The 13,107-nt window shown below is 45.8% G+C and overlaps 1 long non-coding RNA gene across 1 annotated transcript; it reads left to right on the top strand.

Moving 5' to 3' along the window:
- Positions 1-7,893: 7,893 nt before the first annotated feature.
- On the top strand, positions 7,894-12,604 carry LOC306825963. Its single transcript, XR_013779327.1, has 3 exons — positions 7,894-8,015; positions 10,208-10,310; positions 11,654-12,604. It is a non-coding gene; the product is annotated as an uncharacterized lncRNA (long non-coding RNA).
- The last annotated feature ends 503 nt before the right edge of the window (positions 12,605-13,107 follow it).

Raw genomic sequence — 13,107 nt, 5'->3', positions numbered from 1 at the left:
TGTCATTTTCTCATACTCTATCACACACGAACCCACGTCGATGGTAGATGGGGAACACCTCCGACGTTGAAAAACGCTAACTTATTTATGTGTTTACCACCTCAAGCACACTCTGTGTCCCTGCCTTATTATATTTTATTAATCTCACACTCACCCATACCTGCAGCTGCTAACCATCCATCTCACACACACCACCGTGCAGTACAACAGACGCCAACACACACACACACACACACATCAGAAAACAAACAAAGATAGCTGCAGCCTTGTTGGTACTAATAGCAAGCCTCAGTCTGGCGGATTAAGAGTTTAATCCCTCACAGGCGAGAGGGGCTGAGATTTGATCGCAGCAGCCGGCGTGCTGCAGTCTGATGAGCCGGGGTGTGAGGTGTGTGCATGAGAAGATCAATGAGTCACTCAGCTATTTAAAAACTGTTTGAACGAGCGCTTTCACACTGATGGCCACCTGAAGGTCCTGCCAGATGGTCCTGTCCAACTTTCCCTCCCTTTCACCTCAGAACTCTCCTCTCTTCTGCCTCTCCTCTGATTTCTCAGTTTTGGCTCTCTCTCTCTCTCTCTCTCTCTCTGAGTCTCTTTCCAAACCTCCCCTAGTGAGACGTGTTTGATCTCAGCACCAGCAAGTTTTGATCAGGTTAATTGCTCTCTCAGCGGACTTTGTGAATAGACAGATTCACACATGCTGCACAGTGTGGAATAGAGATGGGGAGGGGGAAAGAAAAGGAACATCATTATTACAATGTAAAAGAGGAATTGAAGGGATTGGAGGAATCTAATGGCATAGAGAAATGTCTTGTAGAAGAGATGGCAAGGCGTGAACACAGGAGGTGAGTTAAAAGGAGAGGACAGGTTGCCCCATGAAGTTCTTTCACTGTCTTTACCTGCTCCTGAATGTTAAGCACAGTGCAGAGTGTGTTGCTGAATGGAAACATATTTTACTACACTGACAGAGTTTAACCTTTAAGGGCTTGAGATGCCCACAAAATGACAAGGTTAAGTCACAGGCTTGTGATCCAAAATGATGGGTGAACAAATTGGTAATAAATGTAGGCTATAAAGAGGACATGCTGATTCATACTTCAAAATTATACTGAATAATAAACACATAGCATGCCTACATCCACTGTCAGCCGGTCGTCTGTTTCAGCAAACTTAGAAAAGTGAAGATACAAAAGAATTGACTGGAGGGGTGTCCGAGGGAGAAAAAAAAAATAATGATTGTAACATGCAAATTACTTTTTGGAGCATTCTGGGACTTACTTCTCCTCCACTTTTGTCTGCCTGATTGACACTGAGGCTAAACATCATTGGGATTATGAAACTGACAAAAATCTGTTGTAGCGACAGAACTGTAATCCCTGCAGATAGGAGAGCATTTCTATCTCCAAACAGACTATGGTCTGTGGCTATGGCCCGTCTTATTTCAACAAGTTTGATGGTAACATATTCTGAATCAGCAGAGTATTAGCTTTCTGTTACGGGACGTATGGAGGCTCAAGTGCAGAACAGAGATACTCGGAGGACTGAAGTACAAAATGATAAATTTATTTACAAACACAAAATAAACACCACAACTGAGGACGCTCAAGCCTAAAAACAGGCGAGGAAAAACAAACTGACGAAAACAAAGAGCGACTAACAGCCGAATATAAACTAAAGCGTCGTGCTAACACGAGTTAAGCAATGCTACAAACAAAGCAGAGGCAAAGCAACGGACTCAAAACGCGAGTCGAGTTGAAGGTCTAAAAACTAACACTTATCTGAGATTAACTAAAGGAGGGGGAAGCAAGGCTGGTGTTTGTCTGAACTGCCGAAGATCCGTCGTGACGAGTCCAGGGTGTATGCAGAGTAGCTCCGTGCTGCGAGTAAAGTCGGCAGAGTAGAAGAGCTCCGTGGCTGCAGGGGATCCAACTGCACAAAGAACAGGTTATCAGAAGTTGAACAGCAAGACGTAGAAGCAAGGCATGTGCAGCGGTCAAAATACTAACCGTTACTGAACACGGTCCGGCACTGGACAGCAGGCTGGAGGCTCCTTAAATGCAAACTGCTGCAGCCACTAACTCCGCTCAGCTGCGTCTCATCTGCTGATCAGCAATTAGCCACACCTGATCGTCCTTACACCACCAGCCGAGTGCACGCCCTCCTAAGAGCAAAGAGATAGAGAAAAAAAAGAGAAGGGAGAGAGCTGCCACTAACCACTGGCAGAGGTGGAGGGCGTGACAGTACCCCCCCTCTACGTGCACCTCCTGGAGCACGTGCGCAGCGACCAGGATTCTCCCGATTAAAATCCAGGATGAGTGTAGCATCCACTATGTGGCGTCTTGGAACCCACATCCTCTCCTCCGGGCCATAACCCTCCCAGTCGACCAGATACTGGAATCCCCGCCCACAGCGCCGAGTATCCAGAATGCGACGGACGGTGTAAACAGGCCCGTTATCCACCATCCTAGGTGGAGGAGGGGGACGGACCGGGGGGGCTAGGGTACTCTCCTTCACAGGTCTTAGCTGCGAGACATGAAAGGTCGGGTGGATCCTCATGGTCGCTGGTAGCTTCAAACGCACCGCACTGGGATTGATGATCCGATCCACCTCGAAAGGTCCGACAAACCGTGGTGCCAATTTCCTTGACTCCACCCTTAAGGGCAAATCCTTGGCCTTGAGCCAGACCCTCTGACCTGGGGCGTAGGAGGGAGCGGGAATCCGACGACGATCTGCCTGTCTCTTCATCCTCAGAGAGGCCTTCGATAACGATGCCCTGGCCCGCTTCCAAATCCGTTCACACCTCTTCATGAAGGAATTGAGAGAAGGAATGTTGATCTCCCACTCCTGGGCTGGGAACATGGGTGGTTGGTATCACAGGGAGCACTGGAAAGGGGATAATCCCGAAGATGAGTTAGGCAGGGAATTGTGCGCATACTCAACCCAAGGAAGCAGGCTACTCCAGGTGGTCTGGTTCTCAGTTGTCATGCACCGGAGGAAGGTCTCCAACGACTGGTTAGTCCGTTCAGTCTGACCATTGGATTGTGGATGAAACCCAGACGAGAGACTGACGGTGGCCCCCCAAGGCTGTGCAAAACCCCTTCCAGACTGCCGAAGTGAACTGTGGTCCACGGTCCGAAACGATGTCCGTAGGGATGCCGTGGAGACGAAACACATGATTAGTTAATAATTCTGACGTTTCATGAGCAGAGGGCAGTTTGGGTAATGCCACAAAGTGTGCAGCCTTGGAAAACCGGTCCACAATGGTGAGTATAGTGGTTTTACCCTGAGATTTTGGAAGTCCGGTGACGAAATCCACAGCAATGTGTGACCAAGGGCGATGAGGTACCGGCAGGGGTTGCAGGAGTCCGGAACTGGGCTGAGAGGAGTTCTTGTTCCTGGCGCAGATGGTACACGCAGCCACAAACTCCCTAGTGTCTCTCTCCAGCGATGGCCACCAAAACCTCTGACGGATAACCTCCACCGTGCGTGCCACCCCAGGGTGACAGGAAACCTTGGGAGGCATGGCCCCATGACAACACCTGAGGACGGAGTCATGAACAAACAGATGATTCGGGGGCACGTTACCTGGAGCAGGATGTTGCTGGAGGGCCCGGATGACTTTGGCCTCAATGTCCCAAGTCACGGCGGCCACAACACGGTTCCTGGGAAGAATGGGCTCCAGTTCACCCGAGTCCTCCTGGACTAAAAACTGACGAGAGAGCGCGTCAGGCTTGACATTGCGGGACCCAGGGCGGTAGGTGAGGGCGAAGTTGAATCGTCCAAAGAATAATGTCCACCGAGCTTGGCGAGTGTTGAGTCTCCTGGCTGAGCGAACATACTCAAGGTTGCGATGGTCGGTCCAAACAATAAACGGCTTCTCCGTGCCCTCCAACCAATGTCGCCACTCTTCCAAAGCAAGCTTAACTGCCAATAACTCCCGGTTTCCGACATCATAATTCCTCTCCGCAGGTGACAGGCGTCGAGAAAAGAAGGCACACGGATGTATCTTCTGGTCGGAGGTGGAACGCTGGGAGAGGACAGCTCCTACGCCAGAATCAGAGGCATCAACCTCAGCGATGAACTGTAGGGCAGGGTCGGGCTGGACCAGGATAGGGGCAGACACAAACCTCCGCTTGAGGTCCTGGAAGGCACGATCAGCTTCAGGGGTCCACTGGAAAACTAATTTGGTAGAGGTGAGTGATGTCAAGGGTGCCGCAACCTTGCTGTAGTTCCTGATGAAGCGTCTGTAGAAGTTAGCAAACCCGAGGAACCGTTGGAGCTGCTTGTGGTTTACAAGCACTGGCCAGTCCTGTACAGCGGATACCTTCTGGGGATCCATGCTCACCTCACCAGCAGAGATAATGTAACCCAGGAATCCCACAGTAGCAGCATGGAACTCGCATTTCTCCGCTTTAACGAAGAGGCGATTCTTCAAAAGACGTTCCAGCACCTGATGCACATGACGGGAATGTTCCACTACATTCCGTGAGTAGATGAGGATGTCATCGAGGTAGACAAAGACGAACCGCCCAATCATGTCTCTGAGAACGTCATTTATGAGGTTTTGGAACACAGCGGGTGCATTGGTGAGCCCGAATGGCATCACCAGATACTCGAAGTGACCCAGCGGGGTGTTAAACGCCGTCTTCCATTCGTCCCCTTGTCGGATGCGTATGAGGTGGTAGGCGTTGCGCAGGTCCAGTTTGGTGAAGATGGATGCACCGTGAAGGGGAGTGAAGGTGGAGTTAATGAGCGGCAGAGGATAAGAATTCTTCACCGTGATGTGATTAAGACCCTGGAAGTCAATGCAGGGGCGAAGAGTCTTGTCCTTCTTGGCCACGAAAAAAAAACCTGCCCCCGCTGGAGAAGATGACGGACGAATGATCCCAGCAGCGAGGGAGGTCCGGATGTACTCCTCCATAGCTGTGTGTTCTGGCTTAGACAGGTTATACAAGCGGCTGGTGGGTAGTGTGGACCCAGGAATGAGGTTGATGGCACAGTCATACGGTCGATGAGGCGGGAGTGAGAGAGCATCCTCTTTGCTAAACACCGGTGCCAAGTCATGGTACTCACGGGGAACCAAATCCAATTTGATGGTAGGTAAAACAGAGGTTGCAGAAGGCGTGGCAGGGGTTAGAGCTGACTGGAGACAGGAAGCGTGGCAGGCAGGATCCCAGGAGATGATCTCTTTTCTCTTCCAGTCTATGTGGGGGTTGTGACTCTGGAGCCAAGGAAATCCCAAAACCAACGGAGGGCAGGCATGCTCAATCACAAAAAAGGAAATGGTTTCGCAGTGATTTCCGGCCAGCAGGAGAGAAACAGGACTGGTTTTCAGAGATATCTCAGAAAAGGTGAGGTCATTAAGGGCACGAACCTTGAGAGACTTGTCCAGGCGTTCCAGAGGAATCTTCAACCGAAGAGCGGTCTGATGATCCATAAGGTTCTCCTCTGCCCCGGAATCAATCAAGGCCAGAATCTCAGATGTGCGGGCTTGTTGACAAATGGATGCGATTACCTGAGACGTTGTGGGGAATGAGCAGAATAGGTGACTTGGCTCAACCGTACCTCCCCGCTTACGGATGAGCCCGTTCTTTTCCCAGCCGCTGGGTGCAGGTGGCCAGGAGATGTCCGATCTTTCCGCAGTAAAGACAAGCATTAGTCTCCCGGCGGTGCTGTCTCTCCTGTGCTGATAACGATGCTCGTCCCAGCTGCATGGGTTCAGATTCGGCAGGTAGGAAGTGCGACGAGGCCTGGGACATGCGAGGAGTGAAGACTGCTGGATTGGCTTCGGCTCGTGACCCTCGTTCACGGCGTCTCTCCCGTAACCGGTTATCGATATCGATCGCCAGGGTCACAAACTGATTAAAGCTGGAGCTCTCCTCCAACGTGGCCAGTTTGTCCTTTAATTCATCAGAGAGTCCCATGTAGAACATGCTTTGGAGGGCCTTATCATTCCATCCACTTCCCGCAGCTAAGGTCCGGAACTCCACCGCGTAGGCAGCAACACTCCGTCCTCCTTGTTTTAGGCCTGCTAACCTGTGGCAAGCCTCCCGTCCCTTCACTGGATGATCGAACACTCGCATCATTTCTGTGATGAAGGACGGGTAGGAGTTGCAGATGGGGTCTTGTTGCTCCCAGACCGAGGTTCCCCACTCCCTAGCCTCTCCAGACAATAACCCAATTAAAAAGGCGATCTTAGCACTATCGGAAGAGTAGGACTGTGGCTGAAGTGTAAAAACTAACGACACCTGGGTTAGGAACGCTTTGCAGGTACCTAAATCTCCACTATAACGTTCAGGTAATGAAGCTTTAGGTTCACGCGACGAAGCATTAACCGGAACATTACCAAAAAAACTACCCGAGCTAGACGGAGCTAACTGAGCTAGCGCATTGGTCAGTTGTGCTACCTGCGCAGATAACTGATTGCACTGCGTAGTTAACAGTGTGACCTGGTTATTAAGTGTAGCATTATTTTCAATTAGCCTGCAAATATCGGTGTCATGCTGACCTAAAAGCGTACCTTGATTCGACAATGCGTGTTGAATAGCGCTACTATCACGGGCTGTGTCCGACCCGGAGTCTCTGTCTGCTGAGCTCATCTTGGCCGGACCGTACTGTTACGGGACGTATGGAGGCTCAAGTGCAGAACAGAGATACTCGGAGGACTGAAGTACAAAATGATAAATTTATTTACAAACACAAAATAAACACCACAACTGAGGACGCTCAACCCTAAAAACAGGCGAGGAAAAACAAACTGACGAAAACAAAGAGCGACTAACAGCTGAATATAAACTAAAGCGTCGTGCTAACACAAGTTAAGCAATGCTACAAACAAAGCAGAGGCAAAGCAACGGACTCAAAACGCAAGTCGAGTTGAAGGTCTAAAAACTAGCACTTATCTGAGATTAACTAAAGGAGGGGGAAGCAAGGCTGGTGTTTGTCTGAACTGCCGAAGATCCGTCGTGACGAGTCCAGGGTGTATGCAGAGTAGCTCAGTGCTGTGAGTAAAGTCGGCAGAGTAGAAGAGCTCCGTGGCTGCAGGGGATCCAACTGCACAAAGAACAGGTTATCAGAAGTTGAACAGCAAGACGTAGAAGCAAGGCATGTGCAGCGGTCAAAATACTAACCGTTACTGAACACGGTTCAGCACTGGACAGCAGGCTGGAGGCTCCTTAAATGCAAACTGCTGCAGCCACTAACTCCGCTCAGCTGCGTCTCATCTGCTGATCAGCAATTAGCCACACCTGATCGTCCTTACACCACCAGCCGAGTGCACGCCCTCCTAAGAGCAAAGAGATAGAGAAAAAAAAGAGAAGGGAGAGAGCTGCCACTAACCACTGGCAGAGGTGGAGGGCGTGACACTTTCTAAAGAGACCTTATTTGTGCTTGTAGTCCAAATGGTTCAAGAACTGTGTTGAATTTCCTCGAGGTATGTCTAGAGAAAGTTGGCGATCGTCACAAACTCCACTCTAATCTCCACACACTCAGGTGCATGCACTGCAGTGTTTGTTTTTTTTGTTTGTTTCGGTTTTGTTTTTGTTTTTTTGGGGGGGCAATTATGTGTAATGTGAGTGTTCCATCAAGTCTACTTTTTCTTAATGTGTTTAAGATAAGATAAGATAATCCTTTATTCATCTCGCGAGCGGAGAACTTTACAGTGTTTCCTTTTTACTGTGACACAGATTAAAACCAGCCTGGGCAGAAAACTAAAATGACACCATGTAACAACACAGTCTTAATAACAGTGTGTATCAGCCTTTCCTTTAAAAGAGGTGGATCAAATATCAAACAGATTCTTTAAAGGAGGAGGACCTACAGTGTATCTGCTACATTTTAAGGAAGTGTGTCCTCCTTTGCTGATTCATGCTATCAGACTTTCAAGTGTACAGCTTCACGGACCGACAAGTTGGGAATAACTAACTGAACGTATTGTATGTTTTTGTTCAGAGTTAAGGAGGATAAGTGTCATGATGAATCCAATGGAGAAATTGTGGTTGGAAATACAGGCTGAGGTAAGAAGGCAGCTGCAACAGGCTGGCATCATACAGAGGCTATTGTAATGTCTTTTTCAGTTTTTGACGCAGTAAAGTAAATGAAAACAATATGTTAGCTGTTATGCAGCACAACATTATGTGATATAATTAGCTGGCCATATGGTATGTTAACATATAAAAGCATTTACGAGGTCAATGAAAACATGAATATCCTGATTGCCTGCAGCTTCTTTACCAACTGTTATTTTAACAAACAAACATCCATTGTCTGTAAAGAATATGATTATTGTCATAGACTCAGTTGCTGCTCCAGTTTGGGGAAGCAGAACCTCAGTCTGTAGGGACTTGGACGTGGACACAAAGGGTCTTTGCTGCTGTTCAAGTGTTTCCCCCTTAAGTTTCGTTTCATTGAAACCGAAAGTAAACACGGTCGCAACGTGACTGCAGGTCTATTTTTAGAACAGCAGTTAAATAAAGCAGAGCAAAGATGCAAAGCAGTGGTAAAAGGCTGCACCAATCTAGTTATCATTTGTTGTGGCAAGAAAGACAGAAGGTGATCAGACAACGAGGAGGAAAGGTGAGAACTGTAATAAGCAAAGAGAATGAGAAACGTAGTGAACGAGCCTACAGATGAAAACAGCCATAGAGATGTAAATGTAGCCTCGGCTGAAAAATGAATAAGGCCATGTTCAATCACAGTATGAGTTATCTATCAATAATATTATTTGGATGGAGAAGTAATAATGTGACTAAACATGGCCTTAAAATATGAGGTCACATTACAGTAATCATGACTCAGTAGTATACTGAGACTTTTCATTGAAAAAATTCAGCAGAGGATGAGACAGGAGAGAGAGATGAAGAGGTTGAAGAGACAGAGACAGGAGGAGAGGAGAGAGAAGGAGTCAGGTCCAGGCAGCCCATTATCAGTCCAGGACCCAGCTACATACAAAGACCAGGACCCAACTACATACACAGACCAGGACCCAGCTACATACACAGACCTGGACCCAGCTACACTCAAAGACCAGGACCAAGCTACATACAAAGACCAGGACCCAGCTACATACACAGACCAGGACCCAGCTACACTCAAAGACCAGGACCCAGCTACATACAAAGACCAGGACCCAGCTACATTATAGTACAAAGACCAGGACCCAGCTACATACAAAGACCAGGACCCAGCTACATTATAGTACAAAGACCAGGACCCAGCTACAGTATAGTACAAAGACCAGGACCCAGCTACAGACAAAGACCAGGACCCAGCTACATTATAGTACAAAGACCAGGACCCAGCTACATACAGTACAAAGACTAGGACCAAGCTACATACAAAGACCAGGACCCAGCTACATTCAAAGACCAGGACCCAGCTACATTCAAAGACCAGGACCCAGCTACATACAAAGACCAGGACCCAGCTACATAGAAAGACCAGGACCCAGCTACATTCAAAGACCAGGACCCAGCTACAAAGGCTAGAGTCTCTCTCTCTCCCTCTCACTCACTCACTCTCTCACCATAGTCTAAACGCTTAATATACAGTTACAGAGCTAAAATGTTTTGAATGTTTGTATTAAGTAGATCATTTTGACTTGGCCAAAAAAGTGTGAGCACCCCTGTTGAAGTCTAAATATGAACCATTATCTTGAAATTCTGGAGTGACTTCCTGAAGACTGCTAAAGTACTTTTGAGCAAGGCACCAATCCCTTAACTGCTCGGGCTCTTTTGTGTGCAGCCTCACTCTGATGTCTCTCACTATTACATGTCCATTGAACTGTGTTTGTGCATCTGTAATTGTTTATTTCTGACCTGTCCAATAACAATATGAAAAACTTGATCACCCTGTCATTATTAACAACAAATTGTTAATAATTTCCAATGTTGGCCCACAATGCTGGTCAATGACATGCCTAAACAGTAAAGCCATATTGAGCTAGAAATTATGTCTGCTGTTTTAGCTTAAACCGGCACATTAACCTGAGAAATGTGAAACCAAGTTGAGCACAGAAGTGAAGGCTGGCTGTGCTAATTTATGCTTAACCGATTCAGATATTAGCCACTGGGAACCTCATTGTCACATGTGACTTCATTGCTCTTGACAATGTCAGAATCCCCGAAAGGCAAAAGGAGACAGTTTGCAGATATGTACAATGTATGTGACAACCCTCATAAATCAAGGTTTCATTTCCTGTGTTGTCCAGCACTGCCTGATCCTCAGCTTGCTGTTTCTGGCTGGAAGTTGTTGTGGTCTGAACGTGCTCTTACACTATGTCACACACTTCCTGCAGGTTGTTGGCGTCCAAGGTAAAGATCATTTAAACTCTGTTTTAATGTTTTTATGTTTTTATGTCTGTAAAGCACTGTGAATTGCCTCGTGTCTGAACAGTGCTATATAAATAAACTTGCCTTGCCTTGCCTTGCCATGATATATCATTCTTGGGCCATAAGGGCTGCAGTTCCCATGTAGAGAGCATTCAGCTGCCCTTTCTTTCACCTATCTCAGCACAAAGTCCAAACTAATAGATTTCATTTCATAGTTAATGCAGGAAAACCTTAGTAGAGTAAATAAACCAAAACCTTTTACTGACAGTCAGAATGACCACATTGTGCTCCAGAAGTATGGAGCTATTATTGTGGCAAAACTATATGAACATTCGTACATAGAGGCACAAGGGTTTTGGTTTTTTTTTTTTTTTTTTGATGTAACTCTTGAAAATACACATAAATCTTTGCTTACAACAGAGGCGGTCATTTTATATGTGACTTTTGCGACACTCCATGCAAGATCAGCAAATGCCTACACATATCTTCAAAGGAGTGTCTAACCATCTCAAGGGGTGTCTGCTTGAAGCCACATCCCCTGGAGCTTTGTGAGCTTCTGATTATCAAAATAAAAGCTTGCGTCGGATTCGATCGTTTCTTCTTTGTTGATTGAAATACATAATACGGCGAACATATCAAACTATTGACTAATCGCTAATAGTACAAATTATGCAGATTAAGAGCAGATTTTAGCATTTGCGGATCTTGCACGGCAGGAATGTTTTGAAAAGTAACGTGTAAAATGACAGCCAATGGGGAGGCTCGTTTCAGAGAATTGACAATAAAGGTGACTTTGACTTTACACACATTCATGGATTAGTGTGAGCATTTTAGATCTTTTTTACACATTTGGATGTATGCATCACCCCCCCCCCCCCCCCCCCCCCCCCCCCACACACACACACACACACACACACACACACACAAACACACACACATACTTCTTGGGAGGACTCCACCATCGTCCCATGCAACCAGAAGTGAACAATACCGTTGTATCTAACTTGTAACCCTCCTAACCATTGGCTCTGCCACAGCCTGAGAGAAGAGAGATGACCACGCCCACTCAGGGATGCCGTGTCTCATAATAGCATTACAAGAGAACAGCTTAAGGAAAACCAACAGACTTTTCACACTGCCTGCCCCAGTGTTGAACAGACATAAACCAATAATCTTGGCCTCAGTTCCTTCAGATTCAGTGTCATTTTAATGCACCTCTTGAAGCATTGCCAGGAAGATAATGTCTTTTATACCTTTTTGCTTTATATGAAACTTTTTTCCTTTTCCTGTTAATGATACAAGCTTCTCACCTGTCTCCCCAACAGACCTTCAAGACCAAACAGCTGCAACAGAGAGCGCCATATTAGTTGTCCAGTGGGTTGTACTCATTTTCCTTTGCTACTGGATGATCAAACTCGCCTTTCTGTTGGTCAAATTCCTTCTTAAGTGGCTGGTGAATGTTGGAGCAGTTTTGCTTGTTCTTGTTTTATTCCTGAATGGCCAAAGTGTGAGTTTAGAAATTATGAGTACGATACTGGCGTGTGCAGTGTGTGTCTGCATCCTTCAGTGGAAGTGGCAACAACGAACGGACAGGAAAATGGATGCCCGAGTTATTCAACTTGAACAGCAGCTGAAGATGTACCAGTCGAGTTGATCAGATGAAGACCAGATTTGGCATTTTGTTTTACAGACTTTTGTGTTTTGTTGGCTTCAGTGCTCGTACTGTTCACTCTGTCACAAATAACTCAAAACCTATGTGAGCATTATTTTACTCGAATACGTTTCTGACATCTTCTGATTTCTCTCAGTCAGAAGTTTTTGTTCAAGGGCATCTCAGCAGCACTCAGGAAGTGAGTTTGCACCTCTCTATCTACCGGAACAATCCATTCATTCAGTTGTTTCCTCATTTGGAGGCACTTTGTTTAGTTGACATTCTGTCACATGATTTAAATTTGTTTTAATGGTTTAAAAGTAAAATTTCTTTCTTTTGTTTGCCACAGAAAAAGTTGGCCTTTTTAAACACTGCGTCAGACTCATGATTAAAAATAAAGATCCTTTTATGTTTACGTTGATTGCTTATTCAAGATAATTGAATTCTTTGTAAATAATGTATTTTATTTGTGTTGATGTTTATTCAAAGTTTGTTAGATGCTTAGTTTGTTGTCATCAATGTCATTCTCCTTTTGTGTTCATATTGAATATCCATTGTGTACAGTGTATAAGCCCACTTTTGTTAGTTAATGTTAGGTCGGCTTAGTTATGTAAGGTTAAGATAAGATAATCCTTTATTCATTTCACAAGCGGAGAATTGACAGTGTTACAGCAGCAAAGCAGGATAGGAGAATAAAATCACACAGTGTAGAAAAAAAATAGATAAAAATACAAGTGTAGAAGAAAAATATGCATCAAATCAATAATCAAGAGCTAGTAAAAATATGTATCAATTAAAGAGCTAGTAAAAATATGTATCAAAAAAGGAACAGTTGAAATGCCAGTAACTTAAAGATGTAGGTCTGTAAGAACAGTATGAACACTCGTATGCACACAGTGTATATAAGGATGGAATGTTATTGCACAAATTGTCCCATAAATAAAAGGTTGAAACATTCATCAATATTATTTGGGCTCTTTTTTCCCCTCACATTTAATTCAACACAAACTTTCTCCTTTTATACCCCTTTGTCCTTTGTCTGATTGCTTGGTCCTTAACGTTGACTCGACAAGGGTCAGTACTCCAGCACTTCAGCTGAATACAGCCATGAATAAAGATTAATTTGGT

Source organism: Symphodus melops (assembly GCF_947650265.1).
Source record: "Symphodus melops genome assembly, chromosome: 6".
NCBI lineage: Eukaryota > Metazoa > Chordata > Actinopteri > Labriformes > Labridae > Symphodus > Symphodus melops.
Note: the sequence above shows the minus strand (reverse complement) of the source record. Positions and strands in the feature narration are given on the sequence as shown.